At 43.8% G+C, this 22,577-nt stretch overlaps 1 long non-coding RNA gene across 1 annotated transcript; it reads left to right on the forward strand.

Moving 5' to 3' along the window:
* The first annotated feature begins 6,863 nt into the window (after positions 1 to 6,863).
* LOC308476579 lies at positions 6,864 to 17,963 on the forward strand. The gene is made up of 3 exons (XR_013985975.1): positions 6,864 to 6,931; positions 16,401 to 16,465; positions 17,473 to 17,963. It is a non-coding gene; the product is annotated as an uncharacterized lncRNA (long non-coding RNA).
* Positions 17,964 to 22,577: the final 4,614 nt, after the last annotated feature.

A 22,577-nucleotide genomic window follows, 5' to 3' on the forward strand; every position in this document is an offset into this window, starting at 1 on the left:
TCCTCTGGGCATTTCTGGATACACAACCTGTCTCCAGGCATAGCAGTCCTCTGTGATGGATTCCTACATCCCTGTGTGGTGTAGTGGTTAAGAGTGGTAGTCTCGTAATCTGGGGAACCGGGTTCGCGTCTTCGCTCCTCCACATGCAGCTGCTGGGTGACCTTGGGCTAGTCACACTTCTCTGAAGTCTCTCAGCCCCACTCACCTCACAGAGTGTTTGTTGTGGGGGAGGAAGAGAAAGGAGAATGTTAGCCGCTTTGAGACTCCTTCGGGTAGTGATAGAGCGGGATATCAAATCCAAACTCTTCTTCTTGATGTTGCCAGCCTTTGTGTCACGGGTGCAGACATCTTTGTAATGCAGAATTGGTCTGCCAATTGGCCAGGTGCTGGAAGCCAACACCTCCGAGACGACTCCTCAAACATCTAGAGAAACTCACTGTGTAATAGATCATCACTGCTGTTCCCTCTTCCTTTCCCCATACCACTGTCCACTACTGGTGACGAAACCCACAGGGCAATGATATCATGTCAATCAAAGCATGTAGCGAGCTTCATAAAGTGTTACAGAGAAGCGGGAAAAGGAGGCTCAAGGGTGCCATGTCCGGTTGTGCCCTCGTGAAGCAGTTAATAGGATCAGACATCTGCTCAGTGTGAGCGTGTGATGCAAGACACTGGCAGAAGAATGAAGGAAACCATGAGAAAATTCAGGCAGATTCTTTCACTCCTTGGTTTCTTGTGAGTTCTGGCAAACGCCTTCACATTCTTTATGATAATTCACATTCGCTCGCAAGCTTTTGCATTTCTAGCAGGACATAGTCATAAATAATTCCATTTTATAGTGCAGGAGACATTCTTGGTTTCAGTGACCCTCAATGCTTTTTTTTTTTTTTTAAGCTGTGCAAGTTGAAACATCCCTTATTTGTGTGTATGTGCTTGTGTGTACATGGACACCTTGGGGGGGGGGGAGCCTGTTAAAAACTGGAGGAGTGAAAAGCAAGCTTTGTAGTTCAGAAGCTTGCAAAGTATTGCTGAGGTCAGTGCCCGACCTCACAAGAGGGTTAAAAAACCCCACCATACTCATATACACCCATTTTGACCCTAAGTTGAAACATACTCTCTTCTCCTTCATGCATGTGATTTTGCTAAGAAGCATATGTTATTGGCAGGCACAAAGTGGCATTTCTTAAGACTATAGCAGACAACTACACTCATCAAACAAAATGAGCAATTACTATTTACTGGGGAACTGTTACCTAAGAATGAATTTGTGATGGGAACCCCACTAGTTCATAAGCGGTTGACCTTTGTGGGAAATGGTGTACTGCAGTGGTGACCAGTGCCCTGTTGAGATTGGCAGGGAGGCCAACAGTAGATGGCGCCAGAGAATGACAAGCAGAGTCAGAGCCAACTCATTCTAGTTTTATCTCTTGTCTTCCTCCCTGCTGGGTTCTACAAGGAGAACACTGAGACTAAGGAGGAAGATGACAGCCAGTGCTACCCCCTGGACTGGTTGTAAGTAAGAAGTCAGGCGGGTGGGGGATGACTGAGGTTGTTGGGGCAATGCCCTATTTACCCTGTGAACCAGTTGCCACTGAGGTGCATAACTAAATGATTATATAATGACTAACTAAAGAACTGAGGGAGGGACGCGGGTGGCGCTGTGGGTTAAACCACAGAGTCTAGGACTTGCTGATCAGAAGGTCGGCGGTTCAAATCCCCACGACGGGCTGAGCTCCCGTTGCTTGGTCCTGGCTCCTGCCAACCTAGCAGTTCGAAAGCACATCAAAGTGCAAGTAGATAAATAGGTAAGGTAAACGGCGTTTCCGTGCGTTGCTCTGGTTCGCCAGAAGCGGCTTAGTCATGCTGGCCACATGAACCGGAAGCTGTACGCTGGCTCCCTCAGCCAATAAAGCGAGATGAGCGCCGCAACCCCAGAGTTGGTCACGACTGGACCTAATGGTCAGGGGTCCCTTTACCTTTACCTAAAGAACTGAGGGCAAAAACTGTCTGGGTGTAGAAGGCCAAAATTAAGCTTGAGAGGCAAGTAAGGAAGATGCGAAAGAGTTGGTTAGTTTTAATTTGGGGTCGGATGGGTGTTGAAAGAGGCTTGGGACAATGTCTAAATTATAAGGAAGAACGTAAAGAATTTTTCTTTCCTCCATAAACACCACTAGATGCCTTTTCAAAGGGAAACAACATATTCACAGAGGAGAAAGCTATCAATGGCTACCACCACTTTTGGAGGCAATATATCTCTGAATGCCTGTTGCTGGGAATCACAACTTGGGAGAGCCCTGTTGCGGTCAGGGCTTCCAAGCAGAACCCGGCTGGCCCCTGTGAGAACAGAATGCTGCATGTTCTGGCAAGACTCTTCTTACCTTCTTAGGGAACATTCTCCCACAAGTTTATGAATATTGCCATTTCTGATGTTATTTCCTGTGCTTCTTTATTCTTTTGCACACAGAGCCTATGTAGAATATAGAAGGAAATTGCTGGCAGATAATGGCATAAATCTACAAAAACGTTTATATTCGAATAAATGTGCAATACAATGCTACATAGTTGGCCTTGGTGAAGATTTGACGTTTTCATCCCCAAAAGGGGTTTGATTTGAGTTTCTACTGAAATGGGGCTGCATTTTAATGTTGTATTTCAATCTTGTTTTTAAGTTGTATTTTAATCAATTGTTTTTATACCTGGTGTTAGCCGCCCTGAGCCCAGTCTTATTATTATTATTATTATTATTATTTATTTATTTATTATTATTATTATTATTATTATTATTATTATTACATCACAAACTGATGTGGAAATACGAAGTACAAGAGTAGGGGGAAAGGGAGAACCGAGAAAATAAAAAATCGACAGATTTGTCCATCTGTATTCCTAGTGTAGGGTTTTAAAGGTCAGTACCAGCACTTTAAACTCAAGCCAGAAAATAATTGGCAGCCAGTGAAGCTTTCTTCCTGCTGGTGTAATTCTATCTATCTAGACAAATGGTCATTTATGGCCTTTATTTAACAGGAAGGTTATAGCAATTGAATCTAGAGGTTGCAAAGGTATGTGTGACAGTGATACACAAAGAGAAGAGAGCTAACGTACATGTACACGGAACCTGTGGCCTTCCAGATGTTATTAGACTACAGCTCCCATCAGCCCTGACCATTGGCCCTGTTGGCTGGGACCGATGGGAGTTGGAGTCTGGTAACTTCTGGAAGGCTAGAGGTCCCCCATTCCTGGCATAGACTCTACTGGACTACATGGACCAATGTGTCGGAGCCAGCCGGCTCCGACACCAATGCTCCTGTATAAAACAACCACAACCACTTTGAGGGTGTTATTTTTACAATCAAGTGGTATGTAAATGTGATAAGACAATAAATATATAAAAATTTACACTTTGCGTTCTCCAAGAGGAACTTGAAGTGAGTTTTCTGTGTGTCATCAGTAACATGGATAAACTCATTACATATGTATTATGTAATAATATTTATTACATTCATATTACTGATTGCACAAACTCATTGCTTATTATTCATCTCATTAAAGGCTACATTAATTATGCCTATGCTATACAAGTCAATAACAAAGAACCTGTTTTCCTTTGACACAGGAAAAAGAGAGAAGAAACAATCCAAAAATCTGCTCTGAGCTATTCAGCTCACAGAGACGAAAGCTAGAAAACACATTAATTCTTGGTGTTCTACCTCATGGAACAGATGCGTCTTATTCCAAGATGAAACCTGAGAGCCATAAGCCTGTGAGCCGTCAGTGAGCTGGAAGTCAATGCAAATTCTTAGACAGTCTCGGTCCTCCAAAGATTCTCAAAATGGTCAAGTCTTCCAAGGAGTCATGTCTTGCAAGGTTCTCTTTCAGGATTACAAGGGTTGAAGAGTTTTCACCACTCCATTTGGAATTTTAAAAGCCAGGGTGTGTTTATGCTAGTTTTGTACAGAACCAAAGGATGCAAAAGTTATAGACAATATGTTTGGGTTATTATTTCAGGTTTTTTGAGATTGCAAACCCCTCATTACTTCTGAGTAATGCCTAGGATTGTACCCTAGATCTCAATTCCATTGGCTGATATCTGATGCATATGTAGACAATTTAAAAATGCAACGTATGTTTTTGAAACATATTGACTGTATGTTTTAACTTGTTTAAAATGCTTAACTGTTTCTTTGGCTGTTCCTTTGTCCCAGAATGTTACCAAATGAACATGTTTGGTGTCATTTGTTTAAACTAGTGAATAAAACAAGAGTCACAGGTTTTTTTGGTTTTTTTTACCCATATGAAGGACAGAAATGTCTAACTCTTGGCAGCCAGCATGAAGATCACATTTTCAAGTGTATCAAAATTCCATTTTATCAGCAAGAAAGGGTCACATTGTCTAACTAGCATAATGAGCACGCAGAATTTTTGCTTATGTTCCAGATGGAACTAATATTTTAAAGTGTTTCTCATGGTGGCTAAACAGGAGTTTGATCGCTCTTAAAAGCCTGTTACAGTTGTAAGTGATGAAAATTGTGATTTCATTCTATTCTTTCTCTGCACACAAAACCCCCCAAAAATATGTGTTTGGCTATATTATGTTCTTCCCCCTAGGAAAATTGTGAACTTGATTGGATTATTCTATTTCCCTGATCAGTCAATTGCCTGGAGGAAAGTGTGACTACTATCTTGTTCTAACTAGTAAGCCTCCTCTAGTAAGATTGTGCATTTCTCCGTAATTCAGAATGTCTGAATATGGTCCAGTTTTGGGAAAGCCAATATTCTTCCATCAGTCACCTGATTTCTGTCACCAAGGGATCAACTGCATCATTTTGCCCTACATGTGAGCCAACGGGCCAAATACAAATACCAGCATAAAGGTAAAGGTACCCCTGACAGTTAAGTCCAGTCGCGAATGACTCTGGGTTTGCAGTGCTCATCTTGCTTTACAGGCCCGAGGGAGCCGGCGTTTGTCCGCTTCCGCAGACAGTTTTTCCGGGTCATGTGGCCAGTATGACTAAGTGAAGGCAGAGTACAAAGCCCTAAATGACTTGGGACCCAAGTACCTATAACAGCACCTCCCCAATACAAACCATTTCAGGCCCTACCATTGACAGGGCCCTCTTGGTGGTGTCACCACCAAAGGTGAAACCCTGGAGAGCCACTGCCAGCCAGTGTCACCATTACTGGATGGAGCAGTGGTCTGACTTCGTATTAAGCAGCTTCCCATTCTCCTTCCTGTATACTCCCAAGGATGCAGACACAATTGAGAAGGGAAGATGACATAACCCTGAAATGGTTGCTTTTATTAGCAACTGCCTGTTAACTGCAATATGTTTAGTGGGGAAGATCTATATGGGCTGCATATAAAATGCTGGTAAACAAAGATGTCTGTTGACTTTTCACATTCTTCTTTTGCTGGTTTGCCATCCAAATCCAGCATTTCTTTTTTGTTTGCTATAAACATCTGGACTCAGTTTTCTTCTGACATCTTATCCTCCCACATGGTTTTTAAACACCAGGTCCAGGCTGACTGTAGGTTACAGACCTACTATTTGGGGGCCATGTTGTTGCTAGGTAAATATGCTTTCGAAGATTTCAATTTCCTCTGTGATATTTGAGATGCTGTGGCCTACATATAAATACCAGGGTCCTTCCTACACATCCAGAAGGCCAACCTTTTTTGCAAGATTTCGTTGCTTTACCAACACACTTGTTTTCTTTTATAAGAGAAGCGCAGAAAGGCTCAGGCAGGCTGTGTATGCTCCAGCTGGTGGTGAGAAAACGAAGGCAGAGAAAGAGGAGAGGCCTTTAAAGAACCTCTCCCCCTTCTCTGCTGGAAGGAGAGATTCCTCTTAGAGTCAGATCACTGGTCCATCAGATGTTGTGTTGCTGACTTTGATTGGCAGCAGCCCTATAGGGCCTGTCAGGTTATTTCGGAGAAGACGCCAGGCCCAAATGGTTGTTTTTAACAGTGGAACAACTTTATTGTGAATGGTCTAGAACAGTCTGTTGCGAACAACCACATGACTCACTGCTTCCACTGGACACAGCGCCCCTAAAATTGAAGCAGCAGTATAACAAATAACTTTACATCACAGGGCCTAAGTGGGAGTTTCCCCCAGTTTGCTTACCTAAAACCATTTACTTGGAGTTGAAGGGGAATGAACCTCTTGCACTGACACACCCTACTCATGAGCTAGAGATTACCTCTACACAGAAGGCTAAAGGTAAAGGGACCCCTGACCATTCGGTCCAGTCGTGGCCGACTCTGGGGTTGCGGCGCTCATCTCACTTTATTGGCCGAGGGAGCCGGCGTACAGCTTCTGGGTCATGTGGCCAGCATCACTAAGCTGCTTCTGGAGAACCAGAGCAGCGCACAGAAACGCCGTTTACCTTCCCGCTGGAGCGGTACCTATTTATCTACTTGCACTTTGACGTGCTTTCGAACTGCTAGGTTGGCAGGAGCAGGGACCGAGCAACAGGAGCTCACCCCGTCACGGGATTCAAACCACCGACCTTCTGATCGGCAAGCCCCAGGCTACTTTGTATGAATTCAGACCATTGGTCTATCTAGCATTTGCTCTGACTGGCAGCAGCAAGAATCTTTGCCAACTCTACCCACAGAACCTGGATGCTCTACCACTGATCTGTGGCTCTTCCCTTCCCTTCTCTAGCAAAATTTGGTGGGGAATGGAAATGGAAACGGAAACATAATCAGATATTAACCATAAACAAACATACAATGAAGAAACCATTGGAATCTTAGTCATGCCAAGAAGAAAGTGTCTTGTGGAACTTTAAAGACTTAAAACAGATTTATTGTGACATAAGCCACGGTTGTGGACATTTATGTCACTTCTCTGTGTGAAGTGGCACAATCTGTGGCGCAAGGTCCCTTCATTGTCGCGATAGCATTCCTGCTCTCTGTACGATAAAGGTGGTAAATAATTTTACATTTAAAAAGCTTGTCGGTTGATAACTCAAATTCTGTCATTGAAATAAACGGTAGGATTCAATCAGTGACATCATTTCAGTGGTTAGGATAGCTCAATTGGTCAGAGTGTAGTGCTGATAATACTAGGTTCAATCCCTAGATGGGACAGTGGCATAATAATAATAATAATAATAATAATAATAATAATAATAAATTTTATTTATATCCCGCCCTCCCCAGCCGAAGCCGGGCTCAGGGCGGCTAACAACAATCAAATAATCAAACAATCAAATAATCCAACATTTTAAAAACATTTCATTATAAAAATTAATTAAAATCAAATTGATGGCAACCGTTAAGCAAAATTCTGTGCAGGTTGCCAGAGGAGGGGGTCAGGCTGCGCCCTAACCAAAGGCCTGGTGGAACAACTCTGTCTTGCAGGCCCTGTGGAAAGATGTCAGGTCCCGCAGGGCCCTAGTCTCTTGTGACAGAGCATTCCACCAGATTGGAGCCGCAGCCGAGAAAGCCCTGGCTCTAGTTGAGGCCAGCCTAACCTCTCTGTGGCCTGGGACCTTCAGGATATTTTTATTTGCAGACCGTAGGTTCCTCTGTGGGGCATACCAGGAGAGGCGGTCCCGTAGGTACGAGGGTCCTAGGCCATATAGGGCTTTAAAGGTTAAAACCAGCACCTTAAACCTGATCCTGTACTCCACCGGGAGCCAGTGCAGCTGGTATAGTACCGGATGAATGTGATCTCGCAGCGAAGACCCCATAAGGAGTCTCGCCGTGGCATTCTGCACCCGCTGGAGTTTCTGGGTCAGTCTCAAGGGCAGCCCCACGTAAAGCGAGTTACAATAATCCAGTCTGGAGGTGACCGTCGTGTGGATCACAGTGGCTAGGTCAGGGCGAGAGAGATACGGAGCCAACTGCTTAGCTTGGCGGAGATGAAAAAATGCCGCCTTTGTTATAGCTGTAATCTGCGCCTCCATAGAGAGGGAGGTATCGAAGATTACACCCAAACATAGTCCTGCATTGCAGATGATCCTCAGAGTCCCTTCCAAATCTGCAATTCTATGATTCTAAGTTTGGGTTGCAGTGTTAAAAATGGGCAAGCATTAGTGGTATATGAACAAACAGATAGGAACTGGGGCTTTATGGGGAGACTGAGATCTATGCTGACAGAAGCAATTCATTATTTTCTGTGCTCAGCGCTGTAGTCATAACCTCATATATGTTAACAGATTATCTTGCTTGAGATATTGCCACACATGCTACTATGCACTGCAGGAATAATAGAAACACGGGGAACTCCATCTAGTTTGGCATCGTTGACACTGACTGGCAGCAGCTCTTCTGGGTTTCAGACTGCGGACATTCCCGTAGTAGGGAAGAGAGATAGTAGCATCAAATAAATTACTTTGAGAATATCCAGAAACCTTTTGGCCCAAGGACAGATTTAATCACAACCTCAGTTGACAGGATCTTGGCTACCTCTATCAGGAAAAAAATGCTGATGTTTTCTCACAGTACAGGGCAGAGCTGTGAGTATGATATTTCCTGCTGCAATTCCACATATTAGGACAAAACTGACCATTTGGTATTTGTAATATCTCAGGGCCTCTTGACTGGAGAATCTTTGGCCTGAGGGCTACATTCGCCCTTGACGTGCCCTCTGGGTGCCACATGTCAGTAGTTGTTGCTGTTATTGTTTAGTTGTTTAGTCGTGTCCGACTCTTCGTGACCCCATGGACCAGAGCACGTCAGGCACTCCAGTCTTCCACTGCCTCCCGCAGTTTGGTCAAACTCATGCTGGTAGCTTTGAGAACACTGTCCAACCATCTCGTCCTCTGTCGCCCCCTTCTCCTTGTGCCCTCCATCTTTCCCAACATCAGGGTCTTTTCCAGGAAGTCTTCTCTTCTCATGAGGTGGCCAAAGTATTGGAGCCTCAGCTTCACAATCTGTCCTTCCAGTGAGCACTCAGGGTTGATTTCCTTCAGAATGGATCGGTTTGATCTTCTTGCAGTCCATGAGACTCTCAAGAGTCTCCTCCAGCACCATAATTCTCTTCGGCGATCAGCCTTCTTTATGGTCCAGCTCTTACTTCCATACATCACTACTGGGGAAACCATAGCTTTAACTATACGGACCTTTGTTGGCAAGGTGATGTCTCTGCTTTTTAAGATGCTGTCTAGGTTTGTCATTGTTTTTCTCCCAAGAAGCAGGCGTCTTTTAATTTCGCGGCTCCTGTCACCATCTGCAGTAATCATGGAGCCCAAGAAAGTAAAATCTCTCACTATGTCAGTAGTAGACAAGGCCAAAAACTGTGTAGCCCAAGTGGACATAGGTCACCCAGGCTAGGAGTAGTACTCAACTAAAAAGGTTCCACCAGTGCAAGGAGATTTAGCTTTCTAATGGAACTTCCCTCCTCTTTCTGTGCATTCCCATGTGCCCCCTGAATTTGTCCCACAGGTTCCCCCAATCCTTCAAATCAGATTTAAGGGAAAACCAAGTGGATATGCACTCAGAGAGGAGAGAATATGGAAGTGCCACTGCAGCTAAAACTCCTTGTGCTAGTAGAACTGTTTAGCTGGATACCACCTGAGGTGATGGCCAGAAGATTTCTCTGGATCCCCCTCTCTAGCCAGAGGCAGGGTGGGTACAAGAGGTAACTTTGTGTGAAAAAGGACAACAGACTCCAGTTTGAGAGAGAGATGAGGAAAGTCACAGAGATGTGATACTGCTGAGTTTGGGTTTTGAAAGCTAACAGCATGGGTCTATCTCTGGTGATCTGATATGGGAGCAAGTTGACTTTGGCTGTCTGTCGGGGTGCCGGCAAAAATGGGTAGGACGAAACTGCATACAAAAATGTGGTTTTTAATGGGAGAAATTAAAATGCTGATTACTTTTCATGAGGACCTGCAAACTTGCTGCAGATTAAAACAAAAAAACCACCTGCAAAATTGCTGCAGAAGTATGGAGAACTGAATTCAAAGTTGGAATGATGAGACTTTGAGAGAAACCAAAAGTGACAGATTTGTCCATCCTTACCATAGTTGAGCTTTACCAAAATGATCCACTCTCATAATATTACATTGCGAATCTACTAGGTATTTCTCTGTCCCCCTTTAGCCAAAAGGATTTTAATAGGCAGCATGAAGGGCTTTTGTGGACATTTATGCTGTGGTGCATCTCCCAGAAACTTGGAGGCTGAAGGTGGTTCTATGGCTGAGAGAAGATGACAACCAGTACTGATTTCTTGGCAGAGAGGATGTCCTGAAATGGAACTCCCCATTCCCCAGTATGGGCTGCCACCAGGTCCCAAAACAATAAAACAAGTTGGGATGGGGGGGGAGGTACCCAACCCAAATAACCCATGTATACAATAATTTCAGAGACTGTAACATTTGAGGTTGGTGAAGTTCTTGTGATCTACCAATAAATCTTGGGAGGCAAAGTTCATAAGTAAGCATTTCATCAAGCAATTTAGATAATGAATTCCAGACTGTTCAATTCCTGGCTATTGAACACAGGTTTAAAAGCTGCAGACCACACATTTCTTAAATGGATGCATTTAATCAGATTTATCTTCTTAATAGTACAGAACTAATACGGAGTATAGGAAATGCAAGAGTGATCAGGAGGTCTCATTCTGGACTTGCAGAAAAACAACACAGAACAATCCTAGTTCAGTGCTGAGAAAGTAAAAATTATATGGCAAAACAATTTGATTTGGCAATATTGTAGTTCTCTTAACTTTCAGGGATCTATAATATACCAGCTTCGCAAAATCAGTGTTCAATGTCAGTTGCAACTATTGATCAGACTGTGTCTATCTCTATCAACCATTGCTTTCTAACTTAGATAGGATGACCCCTGATATACCACCCTTAAATTCTAACCACCACCTAGCTAGGAAGATAAGAATTGGCACATTTATAATTCTACTACAAGTTGATGACATGATCATTAGAGCTAGCTGAGGCGAGGGAGCACAAACTGATTCAGCACGAACAGGGTAGATGACAGAAATTAGTTGCCAAGCAGATTGTGCTAAGGGCTGGCTCACAAATGGATGTACCTCCCTTGAACTCTCATCACTTAATTACTCAGCACTTGACGAATGTCAAACGCATTAACTGTTTCTACTGAAAAGAATTGTGTTTGAGTTGATATTGGGTTTATATGGAAGTGCTGTCTACAGTGATTAATCAATGGTGGCTGTTTTATACAGCCAAGCAACGACTTGATGCAACGGTCAATGGGCGGTTGTGAACTTGCCACAATTTAATATCACAGAAACAATTTTTTTTGAGTTGGTGGTGTGCAGAATTTACAAGTTATTCTCTGGGGTGTCGAAAGAGTTGAGAGTCCTAGACTGCAGGAGTGAGGTTTTGGTGTAGCTAATCCCAACATGGTGAGATAAATCCTCAAAGCAAAAGCAACGAGAATGAAAATCATGATAAAATTGTCCTGCTTATATTGCAGTCCGCAGATGCCCATCTCATGGTAGAACAGGAGCAAAAGCCTTCTCCGTTCTTGCACCCAACCAATGGAACCACCTTCCCTTAGAAACCAGACAAGGGACTTTTGGTACTTGTTAAAACCTTTTTTGTTTAATTCAGGCCTTTGGAGACTATTAGTGCTTCCTGCATTGCCATCATGCTTTCTAACACTTTATTATTTTCACAGGGACTACCAGCACACATATGTAGGACTTTAGTATGGATAATAAATACACATATGGGTGGGGGAAGAAGACCTTGCTTCCCCTCCCTTCCTCTTGACTGAGAGCAGGTGGGGGGGGGGGTTCAGACCATGGCATCCTCCAAAGGACTGAACCCAAACTCTCACTCTTCAAATACCTCGCTGCCAAATATCACCTCAGCCTATTCCCTAAGCTCCATTGCCACGGCAACTGCCCAGGCTATTCTCCATCTGTGCACTCACTCTGCAGCAAGTCCCAGGCTAAGGCACCTTGCTCACTTCACCCCTGTCAGGACCTGGCACCTCTGATGTGGACAGTCCCCTGCAGCCCAGTGGTGGCTGGTGGAAGTAGGCCTGGGAGGTTGTTGTGGCAACCAGACCTTGGGAAGAGGCCTGGCAGGGGAGTTGGGATTTTGTGGAGGGCTCCTTCGCAAATACCTTCCCTGTAGGAAAGGCATTGTGATGGAGCATCTGGTACCCCACAGGATCAAATCCTCTGTTTACCAACCAGTGAGTAGTAGAGGATTCAGTTCTGTGGGTTTCTGCTTCTGCAGCATGTCCGCTGTAGGGAAAACTCTGGCAAAGCAGATCCCTGCAGCTTTCCTGCCCAATGTCCCCTGACAGTTCTGGATCGCTATGGGTGGCCTGAGCATAGAGATCCAGGGCTGTTTCTATCCAATTTAGTCAAAGCCCAGATCTCCCCCACACCTGAATCAACCTGATTTGGCCTGGGCTTCAGGCTTCAGGCAAATACGGTGCACAGCTTTTGTTAATCTTGTGTCTTCCTGTTCAAATCCCATTGAAATATAGTCCACTAGCTTGAGGGTGGCACTGTGGTCTAAACCACTGAACCTCTTGGCTTGCTGATTGGAAGGTCAGCGGTTCAAATCCCTGCGACGGGGTGAGCTCCTGTTGCTCTGTCCCACCTCCTGCCAACCTAACAGTTTGCAAGCACACTAACGCGAGTAGATAAATAGCTACCGCTGTGATGGGAAGCTAAACGGTGTTTCAATGCTGTTAAGTTGTGGGTGAACATATCAGACGACACAGCGATTCTTCAAACAGCTCTTGTTTATTCAGAGGCCAGAACAGAACTGAACTGAAGGGTTCAGCCAGCCTGCTTATATAGAGCTCCAGTACAACGTAACTGTAACAACTTTCTGTAACTATCCAATCACTGAATGTCACTTTCGATCCCTTATTTGCATATGTGGACTTGAACTATCTACAGTATCCCCCTGCTGGCCCAGGGTGAGAACTTCAGTACATAACAAATGCACTCTGGCACTCGTCATGGTGTCCCGTTGCACCAAAACCCATTTAGTCATGATGGTGACATGACCCAGAAAGCTGTCTGTGGACAAACGCCAGCTCCCTCAGCCTGAAGCAAGATGAGCACCGTATCCCATAGTCAAGTTAGATTGGATTTAACCATCCAGGGATCCTTTACCTTTACCTTTTACTAGCTTGCCCTGATGCAGTAGTGTACTCTTGTACAACTTGCATTAATTTCAGGGAGACTTGTACAGGAGAACCTCCAGGTGTATTGTGTTTTTGGACATAAATGAATCAGTGAAATGGCTTTCATGGGTTATATTTCAGTTTGCCTGTGCCTCCTGCCATAGAATGATCCTAAAGGACGGCTTAGCGGTGAGTGAGCGTTTGTCATACAAATGAAATATTTAAGCTCCTTGTAAGTTCCAATAAAAGAAACAGTCCCTGCATTGTAGGAATGCAGTGTTTTAATCCCCTTTCTCTAGAATATGTATTTCCCAAGCACTGCGCATCGACGCAAAACACATTAGTGCTAATGTCAGAACTCTTACAATCCACCTGGCATTAAAGAGCTGTAAAATGTTGCCATGTGGACTTTCTGGACAATATCATTTTAGAAACAACGTGTGCTATGGAATTAATTAACAGGGCTAACATGTATAAAACATACATTTTTATTGTTTCTTATGTACTATAAAATTTGCAAGAAAGACGGGCCTGGGAAAGCCATGCCGTCTTGCAAGGCATTGTGTTGGAAAGGGCTGGGCAAAAGCAGATGGAAAGTCTGAAAATGAAATGAGAACAGATGGGGAGTCTGATGGTGAAATTCAAACAGGAGTAATTTGGAATTTACATTGCTGAGCTCAGACATGCATTTATGGAGTTCTGATAAGGAGAAAGAGTTAAAATGTACAGTATAGGCTTCACTCTGATTCAGAATACCTCACAGAATCCTTGTGTCTCCACAATCCAGAAATCAGATATATTCTTGGATATGTTGCAATCCGTGGTGTAGTAGTGAATTTTGAACTTCAGCAGCTCATCATGACCCACAATCCCAAGAAGTGTTCTAGAATGTAGGCAGCTATGTTGATTCAACACACACACACACACACACACAGAGAGAGAGAGAGAGAGAGAGAGAGAGAGAGAGAGAGAGGAGACTTCTCAAAGGGCATCAGCATAATAATTCATTAGGGTTAGATGACAAACTTAGAGTAGATATTTATAGAATAAAGTCAACTTCTAAAAGACGGTTGAGCTTTAACAAAAAGACCTTCAGCCAGCTGAAATGCAACCCATTCACTTTCAATCTTGCAAAAAGTCTTACCATTTAAACTCCTAGCATGAAGCAGGAATTCTACCAAAAAAAGGAGGAACAAGTACCTAGCCTTTGCTTGATTTTTTTCCCTTCTAGAAAAACACTGAACTTTAACAAAAAATACCTTCAGCAAGTTGATGAATTACTAGCACTGTGCTAGATGCTCTATATATTTAATTGAATTTTTATTGCTTCTCTTATTTCTTATATATTGGATTGCAATCCAACTCCATATAAATAAAATTTAAAAATAACATAAATATTTAATGTGATGGATGTACCTGTCGTGCCCGTCCTGCTTACCTGCCAGGTGGACTACTGGGTTCTAGGGCCCCTTCCACTGGACCCCTTTTTTCACAGCTGCTTCTGCTGTCCTTCCCAGATGTGCCTCAGACCATCGGAATGAAGATTATGAGCCACTGGTTGTCTGCAGACCACATTTTGGGAATCCCTGCTTTATGGCAATACTTATCCATACTTCTGGAAGTTGACAAAGGAGTGATAATAGCCTGGGATAGTCAGGTGATACAGCTTCTTGATACAGGACCATTTGGGGATTGTCTGAACAGGAAAAATTGATGAGAGAAAAAGGTTGGGGTCTACCTTCCCACTACTTTCCACAGGCAACAAAGGATGATATAATCTAGGTGTGTTTGTGGTTATTCCAGATGGAGCCTTAATGAGGCAAAGTGATCATTTGGATATTGCAAACAGGTATCTTTCTTTTACTTACCATGTTTTCCATGGAAGAGGTACCATAAATCTTGTTTAAATGCCGGGGTGTGGGTGTGTGTAGTTTGGCATTTGAATGCCATTGATATCATGCTTAGCTTGGAAGACTGAGCAACCTGTATGTGTGGACAGAATGCAGTTTTTTAAGACAGACGAAGTCACTACTATTTTGTCTTCTTGTCTGTCTTAACTGTTGAAATCAATGGCACCTGCTTTTAAGACAGCCAGGTAGTATTTTTTTTTTTTTAAGATAGACTAGAGAGCAGACATGTATAGGATTGTGCTGTTAGTCTCCAGATGGCTTGCTTTTAATGGTTTTATCTCTTTCATTACCATTTTATTGGCTTGCCCCTCCCTTTTCGTTTCTAGGCTGCTATTAGTGTTGTGTTGTTGTTTTTTAAAAGGGTATACACATCTTGAAATAAATAGGCTGATAAATAGATGTCATTTGTGATGATCCACCTTGGGAGACGAAATACGGAATGGCACCACACAATGTGTCAATTTAAATGCAGATGTATAATTAACAGAGAACTCCTACCTTCCTTGGGTGGGGTGGGTTATGGAAGAGTTTCCACTGCACCCAGAGATCTGCTGGCAAATAGTGTCTAGGTTAGGATGGCAGCTGGTTTATTGTTTGCCCCCTCCCATTGTGGCCAAAGGAAGGGAATTAACTACAGCAACTTCAGGGTTGGCATAGTTTTAGGTCCCGAGGGGAGCAAGAGAGCATAGGGTCCTGAGGATCAGTGGGGCTCCCTCCCCCAACTGCCCTTCCTTCCTTCCTCCCTTCCTTCCTTCCTTCCTTCCTTCCTTCCTCTCTACCTCCCCGCCAGTGCAAAGGGAGATCGGCTGCATCCTACTGTCCTCTCAGAGCCACCTTCCCAAACTGAATACTGTTACAGATTTAATGGAGGAGAATCCCCCTGAATCCTATAAATTAACAAATGCCAGGGTTTTGATTAATTGGGCCAGCGGTTCTCAACCTGTGGGTCCCTAGATGTTGTTGGACTACAACTCCCATCATCCTTCAGCTCTGGCCTTGCTAGCTAGGGATGATGGGAGTTGTAGTCCAACAACATCTGGGGACCCACAAGTTGAGAACTGCTGCCATGGGCTCTTGCCACCGCTTGGCAGAGAGAGGGGCAGGCACATGGCTTTGGTAACAATATGATTACTCCCTAAAATACTAACTGAAATATAGCTGTTGTTGAGCATAGAAACATAGAATGCTGCCTCATACTGAGTCAGCATTGACCCATCTAGCTTAGCACTACCTACACTGACTGGCAGCAGCTCTCCAGGGTTCTAGGCCGGGTTCTGTTCCAGCCCTACCTGGAAATGTGATGGATGGAACCTGGAGATTTACCAGGGATTCAGCCTGACACCTTCTGCATTCCAAGCATTTGATCTATACTGATAATTTTCATTTTTAGCCTCCAGAAAACAGAAAAGCACCTAAGGAAACAGATAAAATCTAAAACTTGGTTTTCTGCTGTGACCCTCAGGTGAGTGGAATCATCTAGCTATTCCAGCTTTGAGATTGCTAGCCCCAAATGTAAGGGGAGATTTGCAAATCTCCTTCCCCCTGCAGCTACAGACTCAGACTTTAAATCCAAGGTAATTTGGTGGGTTTATTTCATTACAAATTAAATTGTTTATGATGCTTTATGAAACACCCATTTCAGCGTGCACAAAAATGGAATGCTGTATTTACGAGGCAATACATATGAGAGGCAGTATAATTTTAGTATTTCAGAGTTATGGCATACCAAAAATATACCTTTGTCATTAGGGAATTGTTACGGCAAGCAATTGGAAATAGCCAAAACTGGAAGGTCCTAATAGCAAAGTAAAGTTTAACAATGCATTGTTCTCTGGTGGTCCAGCAAAAAAGAAAAACAAAAAGTGGCTGTCCATTCATCCATTTGTTCTGCTACTGCTTGGTGCAAATCTCCTCTGAGTGCATGCTTTGGCAATGCCCTCCTGCCTCTTGTCTTCCATTGGAATAGAAGAAGAAGAAGAGTTTGGATTTGATATCCCACTTTATCACTACCCAAAGGAGTCTCAAAGCGGCTAACATTCTCCTTTCCCTTCCTCCCCCACAACAAACACTCTGTGAGGTGAGTGGGGCTGAGAGACTTCAGAGAAGTGTGACTGGCCCAAGGTCACCCAGCAGCTGCATGTGGAGGAGCGGAGATGCGAACCCAGTTCACCAGATTACGAGTCCACCGCTCTTAATCACTACACCACACTGGCTCTCCACCACACTGGTGGAGTCTGCTCCAGTGCCCCAGAAGCTCTGTGCCTGGTGCGACTCACCGGTCATACTCTCTTAAAGCTGCCTCTGATCCCTGGCATCTAGGTTGTGTGGCTTCCCCTGGGCATCCCCCCACTGCACTGGGGAAACCTACACAATAGTCTGCACACAGGCTTCTGCGAGAGCTGGGTCCTGCAAAGATGGAGGGTTTGGGACTGGGGATACAGTTTTAATGTTCCTTGATATTGTTTTCAGAAGGGAATGGACAGGAATGATGGAAGATGCAGTCAAACAACATCTGAAATTTCATAGGTTCCCTACCCTGGTTTATGGTGAAGCAATCACTTACGTGACAATGTAATCTGCACCGGAATACTCCAGGCTTTGCTGAAGAAGGATGCAATCACAATCCTAGAACAATGCAAGCCATCAAGGATTCCGGTGCCATTCCTGCCAGAAATAGATCCGGTCTCACGATTCTGCTTTGATCCTGTAAAGCTGGTGCAGAGAAGTCCAAGAAATTGCAGGCAAGCCCCAGTGCAGAGTGGCGATTGCTCTCATCATTGCTCAGGATGCCACTCGTAAAACACTTTGAGAGGGGTTTCCCTCCCCAACCCTGACATTGTGAAGACCTAACGACAATGCGAAAGATGCAAAGGGAATGCTTTATAGCCAACAACGCAGGAACAAACTCAGTTGTGTCATGGAACCAAACACAAGGAACGTGACTGACTTCAATAAAAGCAAGCCACCAGACATGAATAGTCCTTTTCTTTCATTTTGCAGAAACGTAATAACACTGAGATTTGCAAGAAAGTGTGTGTGGGGGGGGGGGGGAGAGAGAGAGAGAGAGAGAGAGAGAGAGAGAGAGAGAGAGAGAGAGAGAAAAGAAAGAGAAAAGCTAGGTTAATAGCATTGTGGTGACGACAGATGGCAGCTGGTAGGGTTCCCTGAAAGAGAAGTAATGTACCCTGACACAGCTCTGATGCAGCCCTAGAAGAATTTATCCCAGAAATATTGGGACCACACATGTACTGTGATTACACTTAAGTTAAATTCCTTTCTCTGTCTGCCTGTTTCAAATGCTCCAGTGTTTCAATTTCATTCCCTACGTGGTTCTCTCCCCACCCCACAACCCTCTCTGCTCACATATATCCCAATTCCTGGACTGACCTGTTTTACATCATTTTCCAGGTCTTTCTAGACCTTCCAGAAACTGAAGACAATTAGGGTTGGATCGGGACTAATGAAATCAATGAGACTCGCGCGAGAGTTTGGCACTGAAAACGGACCATCCAATCTGAAGCCGGAATGGCTTCTATAATTCCAGGATGTCTCAGTCAATTCGTGGTAGTTGACTGGTATTGAACATGTGCTTGAACCCTCATAATGATTCTTGTTTGTCTGTATGGAAGATGGAGAGAGAGGTATGTGTAGAAACGAGCCTGCAGTACAAAGGTAAATTCCATGTTTGTTGCTCCAGCCACTTTTGCTCTGGTCCTGTCCACTATTGGCATGTGCCACCCCCGCCCCCCCGCGAAAGAAATCCCATCACCAGCCTCAAGTTGCCTCAGACTGTCTTTTAAAGAAGCATTGACAGAAATTCCCTTGGCAAAGAGATTCTCTCTCTCTAAAAAAGGGTCAGGAACGTAACCATTTCTGCAGTTGTCTTTTTTATTATGATGATAATAAGGATATCGCTTCCTGAATCCCCCACTGCTGCTGCCCCCCCGCCTCCACTGCCAAAAATATCCTTAGATAATTCTTCTGCCACCCACTGTACCACCAGCACTGTACTTTTATGTTGTCATATTTTGAATTGGAGCTCGGGTGAAACACACAAATAAAACCAACACACAATGTGATGATTAATAAGCCAGACACAAATATTTGGATGGCTTTTAGCACGAGCATCTGTTTTGCTTCACAAGCACACTATATTGGAGTTGACAGAGGGGGGAAAACACTTCTTTAGTAATTTGCACTATCCAGCTTTAATGCAATCATCAAATGCACCTCTGACTCAAACACTAGAGTAGTGTGAGGAATTTCTTGCTTGAACTAGAGCTGGGCTTGTTTTTCTTTGTGCCAGGAAAGTGCATAGCCAAATGAACTTGGGAGGCAAATATAGTTTTGGGGTCATTACACCTGATGTGCTGCTTTCTGAATTAAAGAGCAATCTTCCATTAGAAATGTCCATCCTATTTAGGGTGTGATGCTTCTATACCATGAGTTGTTCACCCTCCCCACCTCTGCACCAGACTCATTTCCTTCCTCCTCAAGCTCCAGTTGTATGTTTACCTTTGCAGGTGCATGCCTGGAAGGCAGCACAAAGAAAACCATTATTGATTATTGATTTACAAGATAAAAGCACAAATAAATTGTTAGCATGAAAACAAAATAACCCCCTCTATCATAAACACATTTATAAGCCCATAGAATATTAATCAGCCAAAGGCCTGGTTGAAGTGGAACATTTTTGCCTGGTGCCTAAAGATATATAATGAAGGTGCCAGGATGAACCTCCCTTGGGAGAGCATTCCACAAATGGAGAGCCATTGCAGAAAAGGCCTGTTCTTGTGTTGACACCCTCTGGACTTCTTGTGGAGGAGGCACGCGAAGAAGGGCCTCGGAGGATGACTGCAGAGCCCAGGTTGTTTTACTTGGGGAGCAGCATTCCTGGAGGTATTGCGGTCCTAACCATGAGGTGGGGTGAAGTTGCCACAGAAAATCAGCTGATAGGAAAAAGAGGTACAGCGCCCCTGCCACTTCTCTAGGGAAAATGCTCCTCTTTGTAATGGCTATTGGGTCTTTGCAACATGCATTTGCATGTCGTGTCATGCGCATGTCATGTGTCATCTGTCCATGGTGCTAGCTTAATTGTGTCAGGTGTCAGTCCCAACTTCTGACAAGTTGGTTGGGGCAAGGGGCTTGGGGTCAGGCAAGGATTGGTATGATTTGGCAGGGATTCAGGTGGAGGCTGGAGGCAAAGACAAGGGCATCATTTCTATTGGTTAACCTTTTGGAAAGAAGGTCATTATAACTAGATATAATATGATATCATAATGATCAGCTCAAAATGGTGGGTATTTATTTATTTATTTAAACATCAGTATACTGCATATTGTCTTTGTCCATGGAGTTTTCTTGGCAGGGATATTGGAGTGGCTTGCCGGTTCCTGCTCCAGGTGGATCACGTTTGGTCAAAACTCTCCACTATGACCTGTCCGTCTTAGGTGTCCCTGCATGGCATAGCTCATAGCTTCTCTGAGTTATTCAAGCCCCTTCGTCACAGCAAGGCAGTGATCCATGATGGGGACAGATCGTGAAGCTGAGGTTCCAATACTTTGGCCACCTCATGAGAAGAGAAGACTCCCTGGAAAAGACCCTGATGTTGGGAAAGATGGAGGGCACAAGGAGAAGGGGACGACAGAGGACGAGATGGTTGGACAGTGTTCTCGAAGCTACCAGCATGAGTTTGACCAAACTGCGGGAGGCAGTGGAAGACAGAAGTGCCTGGCATGCTCTGGTCCATGGGGTCATGTAGAGTCGGACATGACTAGATGACTAAACAACAACAACAACAATACTGCAAACTCATGTTAAATATCAAGGCAGTGTGCTCCACATAGTAAAATATAAAACACGATTAAAAACAATGCAAAAATAATAATTGAAATGACAGGCTAATTCATAAAATTTGAACAGCTAAATTGTAACAATGTTTACTGAGGAGCAAGTCTCATTGAGTTCAGTGGGGTTTGCTTAGGATTCAGCCTGCACAGGATTGTGCTCTGCAGCCTTTTCTGTTTCTGTGTCACTGCTTGCTTTCCAAGATACAGTGGCCCAGCTTGTAAGTGTGACCTACATTATCATTATATAATGGGATGAAATTAAGGGTAATTGACGCTGATCATCGGGGCAAAAATGTCCAACAATGAGGTCTATTTGAATTGTCAAATTTCTTTTGGGAAAGCAATGAAAGACTCGGCGCTGGAGCATTTAAAGTTGCCCTGGACAAATAATGTAAAGTGGGAAATACTGTTGCATTGGCTGGGGAAGAAGGTAAATGATTTTTTTTCTTTCTCCACATAAGTACATAGAGCCTTTTAAACCCTTCCCCCACTTGCATAACTTTCTGAAAAATTCTTCTACTCTGTGCTAAGCTGATGAGAGGTTGTAATTAAATATTGTTAAGTATTGGCGATCGTTAGCATTCCTGGGGCTTTCCTGCATGCTTTGTTTATGCAACATGGAATTGAGAAACGTTTCTTTCAGCCTTTATGAAATATTGGCAGTGTCATCTCTCATAACCGTCAGGCTGTCAATTATTTGACAAAATGTGCTGATGATTGTAACTGGGCTGCAACTGGTTCCAGTGCCAGAATACTATTAGCATGTAGCCTTTTCTGCTTAGAGGACAAAGAAGGCACTCTGGGAGCCTCTCGGGATATTGCCACATGGCATACTCTAAAGTTTCTAGACTGCTGTATTTGGAATCTACTTAATACTGAGAAATGTTGCTTCTTCGATCCCAAAAGATAGGCTGCAGTATTCATGTCCAGTAATGTAATTTATTGAGCCACCTTCTGTCAGTTTTTCTGAGATATTTGCATTGCTGTTAACTTGTTCAACACACCAGTTCAGCTTTAATCTGGTTTACGTCGCTGCACTTTCTTGTGCTTTTCATCCCTGCCTGAAGAAGGGCTTTGTGAGGCTCATATGATTGTATACGGTTTCTCTGAAAGAAGTTATTTCCATATAAAGAAAGTCTTAAACAGCTTGGGCTTTGATGCTCTGCAAAGAGATGGTTAGTACAGAACACGATAGAGACTTGTAAGATTATATATGGCTAGAAGAGAATGAATAGGAGAAATTTTTCACTCTAAAAATGCACATCTACTATGATGACTGGATAACAGTTCTCAGACTATAAAAAGTGCATCTTCAGGGGTGGCTAGAGTCTGACTGTCCAGAGGTTGCTCACATGACCCCTATTAGCCATGCTGACTGAAGATGATGGAAGTTGTTTAGGGGACCACAGGTCAGCCTGAGTGAAAGCTTCACTAACATATTGTTATGAGTTGTGGGGGGGTCAGTTTGGATGAAACCTTGGGTCCCATTCCAACTTTCAATCCCGTATCCATGAGAGTAGAACAGCCCAGTTCCTTATGTTAAGGTAGTGGCTTTGCTTGGCTAGTTAAGTACCACCATTTAGCATATCCAAAGAAGTTGCCCTGTGCCATAAAGGTGAATGGGTGGGCCTTTCCTCACCTTCTCACCTGGCTGGTAGTAGAAGAGAAACAGCCAGAGTTGTGTGTTTGAGCTGGAGGACACAGAGCCATGTCTCGCTCTATGCT

The sequence above is a fragment of the Podarcis pityusensis genome, assembly GCF_964106645.2.
Source record: "Podarcis pityusensis genome assembly, chromosome: 4".
NCBI classification, from domain to species: Eukaryota; Metazoa; Chordata; class Lepidosauria; order Squamata; family Lacertidae; genus Podarcis; species Podarcis pityusensis.